We start from the raw sequence: 14709 nt of genomic DNA, 5'->3' as shown, positions 1-14709 counted from the left end.
TGCTTCGTCTTAGCAAAAGTTCTTACCGCCTAGCCTAGATTTCAAGCATTACTGGCACTGCTCCAAAGTTTTTGTATTATTTGACTATAAGTAGTTTATATTCCTTGTTTAATCTGTCGAATCTTTAAGTTACTAGTTTTCTTGCTGTAAATTCCTTGCTTGGTATGCAGATTTTTATATCTTAAATGCATATCAAATTTGAAACCGTTACAACAATTCATGCATTATAAATACTGCATATTTTATGCAATTCCATGAACAACTCTACAACATCTAATCATATAAATGCTCGACTTTGCTAGCTATTCTAATATCTTTCTCATTTGTAACTCTATCCCTTTTTTTTGGATAAAATTCCTATAGGCACCTAGTGCCTATTGAATTCAAAAAGAAAAAAAGGAAGAAGAAGAAAAGTTTACTGTCACATGACATGTACTGCATGACCAACAAAAAGTTGTACTCGACCAAACCATGAGATAGCTTGTAGAACAAAAATTTCTACGTATCAGGTTATAAACAAATAGCTGGGCTAAGGGAGGCAGTGAGACCCGCAGTCTAGTATCTGGTAGGAAAGAAATAATAGAATCTTTAGAGGGACGTCCAGTGTAGTATCTAATATTTATTGGAGCCAACTAGAAAAAGTTAAGAAGTACTAAGAAGAGGAACGTCTAGTTCATCATCTAACTTGGGTTAGGGTGTCGTCGGTAGCCTTGTAACCATGTTCTTGTATCCTGTTTTCTGATTTTAGGAGCTGGTATACTTGGTTCTCAAATCATCTTCTTGATGACTTCGATTGCACATAATCTGCCCTTTTCTCTTAAAAACAAATGGAGAATTAGCAAAACTTCATGCATGGACTTAAGGGAGGCAGTGAAAGTAACATGAAAACTAGAATTCATTGTATGACCACACGGCCATATATTGCAGAAGATAGGTGTTGATAAACTTGCATTTAGTGCAATAATATTAGGCATGTATCAAGGCACCGAGGAGACGAAGCATTAGGAGTGCAAAATGAAATGGATGCATGTACACTGTACTATTCCTGTATCTTTCTTTGCCATTATAAGATGTGAAAGCCTTCATACGTACAATGCATGTCGATGCATGTATATATCTTCATGTCTTCACTCTCCACAACTCTATATCTACGCTTACTGTCAAAATAATAAGCACTTTATTTTGTTCAATATTTACTCTAGCGAAGAGGAACAACAGAAATGAATCAGTTTAAAGTAAGAGTTCATCTACAAGCAATGGAATTAATAAAATTATCTTTGCCGAGATGATGGAGTCATCACATCCATATGTGCCTCCAATGAGGAAAGCATGAAGTAATAGTTATATGAGAGGAAGTATATTTGTTATGATTCCCATATAATAATCGTAATCTCACTTTGAGTGGAAGCACTTACATGGCTCATCTCCCTTATAAATTTTCCGAGTCTTTTATTCATTTTACGTTTATTTGGGAACAAAACCAGAAGAATTATTGCCCACGGTCCTTCTCGTTGCCATCTGCGACGGCTAAATATCAAAATAAGGGACCTAAAAAGCATCTTAAAAGCAACTATGCCTGCAAATGAAGATATAGCCGTTCACTTCCGTCCATCGCTCCGATAGATAAAGATCGTGTGGAGATTGAGTTGATGTTAGAGGTAAGCACCCACCAGGATTAGTTAGGATTTCCTCTGCTTTTGCTGTCACGATATGATTTGTTTCCGTTGCATTGCATGCATCTATCCGTCCATCACCATCATGGCATTGATGGTGATGAGATCTTGACATGTCATGCTCAGACTGTGAGATGTATGATGGGGATTGGCCAGCTTTAACATCAAATCAGCAGCAGCCCCCCTCCCTTCCCCTTTCCACACCTCGTCTGCATGCATTTTTTTTGTCTCCATCTTCCTCTTTCAACTTCGTCTTCCCTCGCTTCTGTTGAATGATGACAAAAGAATGTGAATCCGATTGCTTTGCCGAGCAAAAAATTTCCCTACGCCGCTTGGCATGCACGGTTCCAAAACACGATCTTACTGGTGTTACAGTGCATGCATGCAGGTAATTGCAGCCATGTTTCATGTGGAGCTGTTGAATAGGCAAGCCATTCATAAGCCAAACTTGTCCCCAGCTTAAACTCAAACTATTTGCTAGATTATTTGGAGATCAGAAACAGATACTTCCTAGGGATTGCTTAGGTTAAGCATGCATCAATTAGGGACTGCTTAAGAAGAAACATTGGTTTATTCTGACACAGGAAAAGGTGGGTGGTCTAAAGGTTGACTGAAAGAAAAGGTTTAAATGAAAGAAGGATGTTTTCTTTAGATAGATGAGCGGCATGAGACTAGAGAATTGGATCAAACATTTGTTGTGACTGTCACTTGTTTCCGATTGCGATTCATGAAATCTTTTGTTGTGCCTGTCGATCCGTGGACAGCATTGTTGCCATGGTGCTCATCCCGGTATTTCAAGATCTAAACCGGGTTCTTTGAGCCAAACCTGGGTGATTTAATTAAACCGGCTTCTTCTATGATGGCACTACGAGTTGACCTGGTAGTGCCATCAATAAAAGAGAGAGGGGGGGTGGGAGAAGCGAGAGCTCCGAGAGAAGAAGAGATCTGGCATGAGCACGGAGGAACGTCATCCGCCGACTTCACACTAACGAACGCTTCTCCTCGTTTTGCGGTGCATTGCACGCTTTACCAAAACACCATCTCGGCCCCTCACACGTTAGCTTGGTTGCCTCCAGATGAAACGGACCATTTGATAAGAGAGCAGGACTTGAATTAATTAATGCCCGCATCGTGATTTGGAAGTTGTGATATTACTGCGACTCCCATCGCCTATTAAGACAACGGCAACCTAAAAAACAAGAAAGGCAACATATAATTTTTTTAATCTTTTGAGGAAACCTAAAGACACGTACGTTTATGTGTTTGTTTGTTTTTTTTTTTTAATGATTCATATCAATCTATTTTGAATGCATCCAATAAAATTAAAAAATAATAAATTATAAAATATTATAAATAATTTTTACAATCTAAAGATACGCTTTGAATAGTAATATTTGTGCTGCTTTTGACATGGTATTAGGCTGCCATTTTGAACAATGGTGAAATATTAATCCTCTACCAACTAAAAAAAATGCTGCGCTTTATTATTTTTTATTTTTTTATTTTTTTTGAAAAAATGCAAGCGAAGATGTGGTTGCTGGCTTTCAGCAGCAGTAACAAGCAGCAGTCAATAGGAGACAAAACAACACAAGGAACAACCATAAAAGCTGAAGGTGGGATTGGCTGTGATGATGAAATCATTTGACGAGAACAGCGGCGGACGGCGGGTGATGATGCCGACTCTCGCTGCTCTGGATTATTATCTGTTCTTAATAGTCTCCTGATTCGATCTGATTTGAACCGCCCACAATGTCTTGTCTTGTCCCTGTCCCTCACATCCAACAGCCAACATCCCATCGCTCACCTTCTTCTCTTGTCTCATCTCCTGCTTCCATCTTTTATTTTGAGATCATGGATTAATTGCCACTTGACACGTATTATCGTTTGTTCTACTTAATGATTGTGGAATTCGTCCAGTCTTGTTCGAGAGGACGTAGGAGGAGAAACCATGCACGACGCCGGGGGCTTATCCTTCCAAGAAGCCGGTTCTCGTCGCCTTCCAATTCCAATGAACTCGTGCCAGCCGTCTCCCACACGAGCCCGGAGCCGTCATGCGAGCGGCTTTCTGGAGGGAACTCTTTTGAAGTTTGCCGATTCGCATGCGTCGAGGCAAGGTTCAAAATGACATTATAACAACAGATCGATATTAATTGTTACAAATTAAGTGGAGGTATATATCCTGTATTTTACATTCACACGTGCTCGTGCACACGCACCGACGGATCCCTGTATTTGTGTCTGCTGAGGCTTAGATATTGGATCAAGAACCGGATCAGATGGAAGCTTCATTTGGTTCATGGAATAGAGGAATGAATTGGGCATTTTAGAGTAATTTTCAGAAAGCCAGAATCCTCCTTCTAAAGGTTTTCTCAGGTTCTGTTAAAATTATTCAATCAAAAGAGTGTGATAAATTTCTGCCGTGCTCTTGCCACAGTGATTCTACGGAATCTGGTTAATCCAATGTCGTGTCCTGAAGCTAATTAGACAGGAGGATTGGTGGCTCGGGAGGGGCAATTTGCAAATTAATATGAAAATAAAGATCAGAAACAAATTGAAGTAACGTAAAATATATTGTATTGTAAATAAAAAGATAACAAATAAAAATAAATTTATAAGATTTACATATTGATATATATAAAATTTAGTTCAGAATGCACATATGCACAATAATTTCTAACCCGAAAATTTTAAAACTCCAGCCACTTGAGTAGCCACCCTTCTAGCCAAGAACAATTGGAATATACCATTATCTTTGCATAAGCATTTGATGTTGAGACTACATAGAGAATGTTGCCGGTGAGATCCGGCCCAACTCAGATGCCAAGTTAACAAGGTTGCTAGAGAGGTCGGCTTGTTTTTTGTCCCAGTCGGAGGAGTCGGCTTAAAGATCATTGCGCATCTACGAGACGAAAGGGATGGAGAAGGCTGTGCTCAGATGGTAGCTCCGACATCGAATCCGATTTAAAACAATACAAATAATTATATAAAGGATCCTTCGATGGCTAAGTCAAACTCAATTCTTAGGAAACAACAAAGCTATTATAAGACAGACAAAAAGGGAATGTAATGGAGTCCAGATAGATAGAGAGAGAGAGAGAGTAGATTAGAAAACTAACTTGGAGGATCCTCTAGGTGTGGTTTCTACAGATGAGGGCTAGCACCCATTGCCGAGCAAACTAGGTACATGCACTGGCTATTTTCGGTAACTGCGCATCTCGCTTGAAGATCACGTCCCAGGAACTAATAAACTAAAATCCTGTCACTAAAATCTCCAAACTTGCTAACACAGACCCCTCCAAATCTGATAAAAATACCATTGCTATTGTTATTGTCAACCAAGGGAATCCATGTGGAAATGTCTTCACCTATCAACATCTGGCTTAGGCAAGTCGTCCCAGATGAGCCTAATGCCAAATGAACACATAGTGGTACATTCTTTCACTTCTATCAGAATTATTTTTCAGGGATTGACTGTATCACATCTCTCCAGGTTGGTAATACTGCAATGAAGCTTGGCATAATGGTCATTATTGACGAGGTTTATGCACATTTCACTTTTGGGTCTAATTCTTTTGTGCCAATGGGAGTATTTGGCCCAATTGTTGCAGTCATTACCCTAGGGGCCATATCAAAGAAATGGGTTGTGCCTGGCTGGCGACTTGACTGGATACCGGCAAATGATCCTACTGATGTACTTAGACAGACTAGGGTGCTTTTATGTTCTTCTCATTTTGTGATTCCATATGAGCACTTGATTCAAATAATGTTGGAGAAATCATGAGGTCAAAAGCCTCTTAGCAGAAAAAGGTTTCCCATAAGTGAGCTAAGGACATGTATAATAAAGGACTCAAATAGTGGTAAATAGCACAACAAATATTTAGTAAGATGCATGCTGCAATACTGTTCTTGTTCAAGAAAATATAAATAACGCTCTAGTCATCCATTTTATATTTTAGTTACTTTTGTAAAAAAGACATATATATATATGCACTTTTTTGCTCTGTTGTAGATATCATCCCTCTAGTTATCCTGCATCATCTACTGCCTCTCGTTCCTTCACTAGTCTCTTGTTGTTTCCATATGTTCTGGGATAGAATGAAAAGATCCATATACATTTCAAGTGCCTTTCATGTTTGATTCTTGTTAGTCCTGAATATTCCAACTGTAGATTGTGGAGTGCCTTAAGACTTATTTTGATATCTCGCCAGATCCAACAACCTTTGTTCAGTTTAGCATTACCTGTTGTATTATTGCAACAATGTTTCTATGAGTTGTTTGACTTGTGACTTTTACAAATTGTATCTTTTTTTGGTGCTTCCAAGATAATAGAGGATAGCTTGGAGATATTCTATATTTCAGATCTTGCCTCATCTTCAATCCTTATTGACTTTTTCTGCCTCAATGCATATATTCAGTACATACTATATCTACATTTGTCTGTAGATCACTTGGATTGGGCTACATTCATGTCTTTATTCGCACAAGAAATGAAAATCAAGGGGACCTAGGTGGGTGTGTCTATGTGTGGCAGAATTGGACGAAGGATTGCTGATGAAAGTAGCAAAGACATAGAAAACCTAAATCGGATTTATCAAGTTTTGAGTAAACTTACTCTGAGTGGGGATTTAGCCCATTAGTTGATTTTGTGGAACTCATCAACTGACTTGAGATAGAGGAGAAAAATATCTGTTTACTGTTTTCTGTGTTCCCGACAGCCTATATGCTTGTATTGAGCCAAGAGCTTCAACTGGAAATTGCATCTTGATGTGGTTGTGGTTAGTTGTATGGAAAATCATCGGCAATAGTCAATTATCTCTCTGTGATTTAATTTATGCATTAAGAGAGATGAGATTACTTAGAAAAGCTGTCTTAATTTCCCTTCACTGGGTAATGGATTCTCAGATGGTATCAACTTGTTGCCTTATCTGGGGTAAATTGTAATTATGTTCTAAGGTCATGATGAAAACCAGTATCCAAAATGTTTAGGAAGCCAATATTGAATGTGTCTTGCCATGCTATCATATTTTATGATCCTTCAACCAAAGATTCCCAAGTGTCTCAAGAGAAGGCACTGTCAGAGTTGCAAGAAATCTAACTTCTGCTCTCATTAGGAGGATAGGATAGTCTGTTCAAAAATAAGTCATCATCCTATTCTTTTTGTCATTCAGTATCCAGTCTCTTTGGTGAATGGCTTTCAATCATGTGTTTATCTACATGACATGTTTTTTCGGTCAACAGCCTTCTTTATGGTGCAAACGAGCTACTGTTTGTGTTTTTTAGTATTTGGGCTTGGCATGCTTTTCATCTCCCTTTTTGCTCTTTATTCTTTTATAACCCAGTACTCGATAATTTCTCATTCATAACAGAGGAATCTTATTATGTGGAGAACACAATATGTTGAGAAAAGGTGCCTCGAAACTCGAAATAACTGTAGTTGAATTTTGGCTCAAACTTGCATGAAAAAAATCCATGCCAGTTGAATGGAGTCGACCCTTAATATTTAGGAGTCGACTCATGTAAAGCTTGAGTCTACTCGCTATGTGCCACAGTGAAGAAACAGAGAGCTATTTTTTGGGTTGCTTACAGGAGTCGACTCCTGCAAGTCTGCTCGAGCCCACTCCAAGATTGAAGGAGGCGACTCTCTCAGGAAGACAGAGCGTGCCAGTTTTCGGTGCTAATACTTGGAGTCGACCTGAAGATGTCCGAGTCGACTCGAACTTATTAGAAGTTGATCCCTGAAAGTGAAGAGTCGACTTCTGATCACGAGATTGATTCAAACGGTGGCAAAATGAGCTTTTGACTTAGGGTTTCGTTAGGAAAGTATCCTTATATTTTAGAAACCTATAAATAGGGATATTTTGTGAACCTTAGGTGCGATAGAGCATTCCTTTTGAGTCTCATCTCTCTTGTAAACCCTAGATGGTTTTGATCTCTCTTGTAAGCTCTAGTTGTGCAATCTTCAACGGAGAAGAGAGATCGTTGTAATCCTTGCTGAATATATTGAATATGTGTGTGTGGCCTCCGTGGACGTAACCCGTATTGGGGTGAACCACGTAAAATTGTTGTCTTTATGATTGTTTGATTTTATCCTCTACTACTTCTTCTTCTCGATTCGTCTTTCCGCAGTTTGGATCTAGGAAAGGGAATAGTAAGATCGAAGGATGAGTGCTTTCATCTGCAACGCAATATGTCTAGGTGGTAATCAAGACATTGACTTCTGCAAACACAGATCAACCAATGAATCTTTTTTGTGCGTGTGTGCGAAGTTAATCTTTCAAGTTAAAATGATTGTACTAGAAGTTAAAAAATGGCATGCTTTCTATTCTTTGATTAGTCGATAAAAAATCAGTTTGTATGCCCTTTTCTGCCGAGTACTGTGCTCTTTCTTTGGGGAATAAAAATGATCTGTTGCTTAAAAGAAAGCCTCGTGATGATGCAGCCTAACACATAGTACATGGCTTTTGTTTTTTGTTGATCAATATAAGCTTTTGTTTTTTGTTGACAAATATATTGATCAACAATTTGTATTGGTTTACTTGTGGCCTGTCTCATTAGTGGTGTTGCTGGCTTATTTACGAAAACTTCGATTAGAAACATTATATTCACCAGGCTGTAATGTCCGGGCCCACAACCTACTAGGCCCAATAAGAAATAGGCCCAGTCAGGGGTTTGGGCCCAAATTTTTACTGTGGGCAGTATTATTATAATGGCAACCAGGAAGAGGTTGCCACCTCCTGTTAAGAAACGAAAGGATAAGACCGACAGGGGAGAGGTAGCTAGGGTCACCTCACGCCCCAAGTGGTAAGCCAGGCACCATGGCAGAACATCACCTCACGCCCCAAGTGGTAAGCCAGGCACCATGGCAGAGCAAGGAGAGGCGGCTAGGGTCACCTCACGCCCCAAGTGGTAAGCCAGGCACCATGGCAGAGCAAGGGGCAGCTGTTAGTCCCGGAGCCAGAGGGTAGGGGGGATGGGACTTCACAGAAGGAAATCTCCAGCCATGCAAACCCTGGGACGGTGACCTCACCCCCTGCTGGCAGCCGATTCCGGCGCGCCTGAGACAGGGGGGCGGCTGCCAGTCCCGGAGCAGGGAGGAAAGGAGAGGATGGGACCTCTCAGAGGGGGGTCTCATCCTCTAAACAAATTATTTAAGCCTCTGCCGGCAACCCCAAGTCACAGACCCCCCCTAAACTTTGAACGAGAGAGAGAGCCGAAGCCCTGAAGCTCTGGGAAAGGAGGGACTACTAGGGAGGAAGCACTGCCAACTACAACCGACCAAGGTAAGGAGTTTTTTTTTGGGTTAGGGTTTTACAGAAGTAAGGAAACCCCTCTGTGGGGTGCTCTTCCCCTCTGTGTCAACTGTCAACAGTGAAATAGAGGGGAGGAGGCCGGCACAAAAGAGGGAGAAAAACCCACAAACTCTGGGTCGGGCCGGACTCACAGGCCGCGACCATCCGGACCGAACCTAACCGGGCTCGGCCTGTTAACGAACTGGACACCGCGGCCTCGGCCGCGGGTACCTTAGGGTTCGGGGGGCAACTCGGGCCGCCAGATCTGGCCGGGACGACAACAGAGGCGGCCACAGGGCCGCCAGCCCCGGCCGGACCACCACCTCTTCTCCGGCAAGGGGTGGTGGTGCCGGAAGGAAGAACCAAGAAAAAAAAAATTAGAATGAACTCACCGGACCAAAGAGGCTTCATCCTTGGACCCCGGCCTTACCTCACCGTGGTCGGAGCAGGGGGAGATCTCCCGGAGGAGATCCAGCCGCGACCCTACTTCCCGGCACTCCTCCTCTTCTCCGGCATCGCTTCGGAGAAGAGGAAGGGGGGGCCGGCCTTTCTCCGCCGGTGCTCCGGGGGGAAGCTCCGCCTCGGTCGGTGGATCGGAGGGGAGCCTCGTCTCCCCGGTCGCCTGCGAGAGAAGAAAGGGAGGAGACGGAGGGTTCGGTGGGGACGAAAGGCCGAAAGGGCTAGGGCTTTCGGTGGAGACGAAGGAGAGAAGAGGGAGTGACGGAGAGGGAGGAGGTCGTAGATCTAGCCGGAGGAGAAGGAGAGGGCCGGAGGCATGGGCTTCGGTGGGAGGTTGAAGGAGAGAACGAGAGAGAGAGAGGAGGAAACGGAGGAGAGAGGGGGGGAAGGAAGGTGAAGAGGCGGAAGCCTCTGGAAGGGGGGGGAGAAAAACCCTGATAACGGGTTTGCGGGTCGGATCCGAATCCGAACCCGCAACCCGTTAAGCCCAAAGAAAAAGAAAAAGAAAAAGAAAAAGGAAAAGGGTTTAGCCAAATTTGACTAAACCCGAACCCAATCAAATTGGGCTAAGCCTGGACAAGCCAGACTATAAAGTTAACCAAAATTAAGCCCAAATGGAATGAGGCCCAAACCCAATTCGGCTGGGATTGGTCCTAACAGACCAAATTAGTGGAAATAAGCCCAATTCAAGCCCAATGTGACTAATTTGGGGCCAAATTGACTCCAGATTAATCCTAACTCAGGCCCAAATAAACCACGGTGACCCTAAACCCGAAATTAAACCCAATTAAGTTGGGGATTAAGCTTATTGACCAATTAGCAGGCCAATTAACCCATATGGACCCAATTAAGGTTCCAATACGGATGCATTAGACTTGGGCTATAGTTTGGGTAGGATCCAAACAAGTAAAAAGGAAATAATATGCTTATTATGATGTGATTTTAGGTGACTCAGAATCCGTCACCAGGACGTGAGAAATTTGGGAGAAAGCGAATCATGGTAAGTAACTTGTTTTAATCTTGTTGTGAATCATGTATGTAAGTGGCCTGTCCTAATCTTTTATGGATCATACATGAAATTTAACATGTTATGCATGTACTGTAGGCTAAGAACGATATGTGTATCTGACATGCTCTAGTTACACAAGATATGATGAAATATGCTTTATATTCCGTTATGCCTACAAAATACTGGGATTACATTACATGCTAAGATATGAGTTATGAAATATGAACATGAGTGGTACATGTCAGTCACATAATTCATAGTTGTGCACATATTATGTTTTCATAGCTCTTGTGATACATGCAAAATGAATTGAATTCCATATTATGATTTTTATTAGCATGAGTGTAAAGAATGATAATGATTTGCTCTAGCTGCATATTGCTTGTAAGGGGGTACCTAAGAACTCCTAATGCTACGGGCCGAATGCAACTGAGCCGGCCTTGCCAGTGGCCGATAATGACTGAGCCAGCCCCGCCAGTGGCCGACTAATAACTGAGCAGGCCCCGCCAGTGACCAATAATGAATTCGCCGTAGCATCTATGAGGTACTACCTATACGAAGCATTATTTACGAACTCTTAAGAGCTACTGACCCAATGTAACTGAGCCGGCCTTGCCAGTGGCCGAGAATGATTGAGCCAGCCCTGCCAGTGGCCGCCTAATAACTGAGCCGGTCCCGCCAGTGGCCAAGAATGACTTCGCAGTAGCATTTAAGAGCATGACCACGGCATGCCGGTGGCACGATTTTTCCTACATGTGCATATTACATGATTTCTTGATATTGTAGGATACTGTTTTATTTACTCAGCATGGATATTTTATTATGATGATTTATTAGATAGCATACATGTCAGCTTCTCAAACCCTGATAAGCATGGTTAGCATTTTTAGTTGATTCGACAAGATTATGCAGGATTACTTACTGAGCCGTGTAGCTCATGCCTGTTCATTTACGTTTTTTTTCAGATCACCACCAGTGACAGCTGCTAGAAGCATTTTTCTTTTGCAACAGAGCTTCCTTATTTTTGGGATGATATGAATAAACTTTTGCGTATATAAACTATGTAGAAGCTCTGTACTTTATATGAACCAGTATGTTGTAATACCTTCTTTTGATATATGCAAGTTTGACTGCTTTTGACTACCTGTTGACCATGTACGAGGCTGCGTGCTATTGTGGGCAGTAGTCGGCAATAGCACGGCCGTATCACGGATCCGGATCCGGGGCGTGACAGTCTGGTTCTTTAGTTTTGGAAATGTTGTTTTCAGTCAGCGGAACAATCCCCTTTTTCTAAGATTGATTTGCCTATATCATGGATACGCCTATAATTTTCTCTATGTTGATCTATTGAGGGTTAAGTTTAAGCTCACTGCACATTTGGATGTAAGAATTTGTTTGTGGAACTTGTTACCTGTCTTCTCTTTGTTACTTTTATCTTCTCAATTTTTTCAATATATTAGATTTTATCTTTGTTCTCTGTGTATAACGTCTAAGGGAGCAATACCTCAATTCATTGAGAACACAAAGAAAGACTTCTTTAACAAAACCATTGTTATCCTGAGGCAAGCAGCAGATTTATGTCATGATAAACCGAAGGAAATTGAATGCATCACTTCTCCAAGTAAACCTGAGGGCTCCATGTTGGTAATGGTGAGGCATATTTTGGCTCTTATTAGATGTTATCTAAATGTCTTATTTAGGGGACTGGGGACATATATGATGATGTCGACTTTTGCTCCAAGCTGGCCAAAGAGGAACTTGTGATAATTTTGCCAGGTGAGAGTACAGATTTTTCTCCCTTTTCTTTGTTCTGTAGCAGAACATGACTAAGTACTTAGATGCATGATGCACAAGACCTGAATTCTATTTCATAAATGGGTGCTAGATTGCAAAAAGTTTGATTCTGTTGTTTAAGCTCATCAAAGGTTCAATGGCATTTGTGGCAGTCAGGAGGGGAGAGCACTGGGGCTGCATATTGCATCATCCTTAGAATCGCATTGTCTCTATAAAAAAAATTCTACCCCTCAAAACAAATCATGGCTATGTATATATGAGCAGCCATGGTGACATGAGAGAGTTTTGGATGCACTCGCATGCGGCATGGTTATCAAAATAACTGGAATGCATGGTTGGTTGGTTGACCTAGATCTTGTAGAAGTGTGCCTTTAGTACTCGAGCAGTTGGAAATTATCATAGTGATTCTCGAGAGTATTTACGAGCAAACAAACTAGCAGCTTCGTTGAGGATATTGTTGTGGAGAGGGGAGGGGGCCTTGAATTTAGTCCCATATCGGCTAGTAGCGGAAAGGTTCCGTGCCTTAAATGGGGGGTGGAAACCCTTTCCTCTCGAGGCGCCTTTTGAAGGGCAAAACCGTGAGGAGGGCTCCGGGTACGCTCGACCCCCAAAGCGGACAATACCTCGGGAGGAACGCGGTCCTCTTTCTCTGCTAGCTTAATGTGGGCTATGCTGTTGCACGAGGCTCCGGCTGAAGGTCGTCCCCGCAACAGATATATTGTAATAAAATTACTGATAAATCTTCTTCTCTCTTTAAAGTGATGAAAGTTATAACCCGAGAGATGGTTCAGTGGTCGAACCCTCGAGTCTGGAGTGATGCTGTCGACGGAGATTTGGCCTAAAATTATGGGCAAATGTCTCCCCTACACACGAAAATCATGGTTTAAGAGTACCGGTGAAAATATTTATATGAAGACCCATATAAACGTGTATTTAGCTCCCATTGATTATGTATTGCTTAGATCTTGGATATGTATGGAGGACCAAAAATCTAAGTAGCACCTTCTGTTTGTTCTTTTTATATGAGATTCAAAGTTATTATAAATGGTATCAGAAAAAATCTAGCAAATGATTTATGTGAACTAGAAGATAACACAATCCTAGCCTATTTGATATCGATTTTAGACCGAACGTAATATTTATTATTAAATTTGATTAGATCTGAACTATTATATCTTTTTGGTGAGGTCTTCGTTCTTATAATTTATATATAGATAAAAATTTAAGATAATAATAATAAATTTAAAACCATCAAACAATACCAATATTTTCAATCCCTCCTGCAGTATTTGTTATACCTTTTTGGTGAACCCGATTATTATAATTTGCATATAGAGTAAAGAAAATGAGATAATGGTAACAAATTGAAAAACTATCCGAAAAATATGAGTGATCTCAATCCCTCTATATGGTATTTATGATTTGATCTATATTATATATATATATATATAATTAAATTTATATATAGATAAAAGAGATAATGGTAATATTTATTATTAAATTTGATTAGATCTGAACTATTATATTTTTTTGTGAGGTCCTAAGTTATTATAATTTATATATGGATAAAAAAGAGATAATGACAATAAATTTAAAAACCATCAAACAATACTAATAGTGATGGACCGGAAGCTTTTTTTTTGGATCAACGGGGACCTTCTGTTACAGTGGGGTATTTAGAGGGATGCAAAAGTAATTTTTCAATTTTTTTTTCCGCTTCCGACAACATTGGGGTACTTACTGTAACCTGGGGGCACTTTGGGTACTATAATGTAAATAAAACAATTACTCAGGGATCGAGAATTAAAGAATCATTTAGTGGTAGACCGGAAGTTTTTTTTTGGATCAACATGGGCCTAATGTTACAGTGGGGTCTTTAGAGGGATGCAAAAGTAATTTTCCATTTTTTTGGTTTGGTGTTTGCTTTTTCTCTCACGTCTGTAAGACTGAGTCGTTTTATTTATTTGAGTGGTTTTGAAGCCCGCCTCCCGGCGATCTCAAGATAAATTTTGATGGTAATATTTTATTTAACTATGTTGGCAGATGGAAACGGAAGAGGCATGAGTTTTATGATCAGAGATCATAACTCCAGATTGGTTGCCGCGAGAGAGCGTCACACTTGTAATATGATTGCCATTTAGGGCGCAGCTCAGAGTAGCTTAGAAGAGCATCATCTTCGCGAGTATTCAAGGGCTGATAACATCTTCCTAAAAGAAGACTTCACGACGGTGGTCGAGTGGATCCGGAATGAGGAGTATAGGGGCAATGACTACCCACTGCTCAAGAATATCCACAAAATAGCGAGAGACTTTGACTCATTTCAGATTGTTCATATCTATCGGAAGACAAAAAAGGCTGCATACTGGATCGTTTTTTTCACCGCTCACCACTCGAAAGAGATTCTTTAGACATGCCTTGAAGCCATCCCTCTACTCTTATACCATTTTTTTTTCTCGACTCCGTGGGTTGTACTCACATTAGAACA

This window comes from Phoenix dactylifera, chromosome 8 (genome assembly GCF_009389715.1).
Source record: "Phoenix dactylifera cultivar Barhee BC4 chromosome 8, palm_55x_up_171113_PBpolish2nd_filt_p, whole genome shotgun sequence".
NCBI classification, from domain to species: Eukaryota; Viridiplantae; Streptophyta; class Magnoliopsida; order Arecales; family Arecaceae; genus Phoenix; species Phoenix dactylifera.
The sequence above is the reverse complement of the archived record's forward strand: the minus strand, read 5'-3'. Positions refer to the sequence as shown.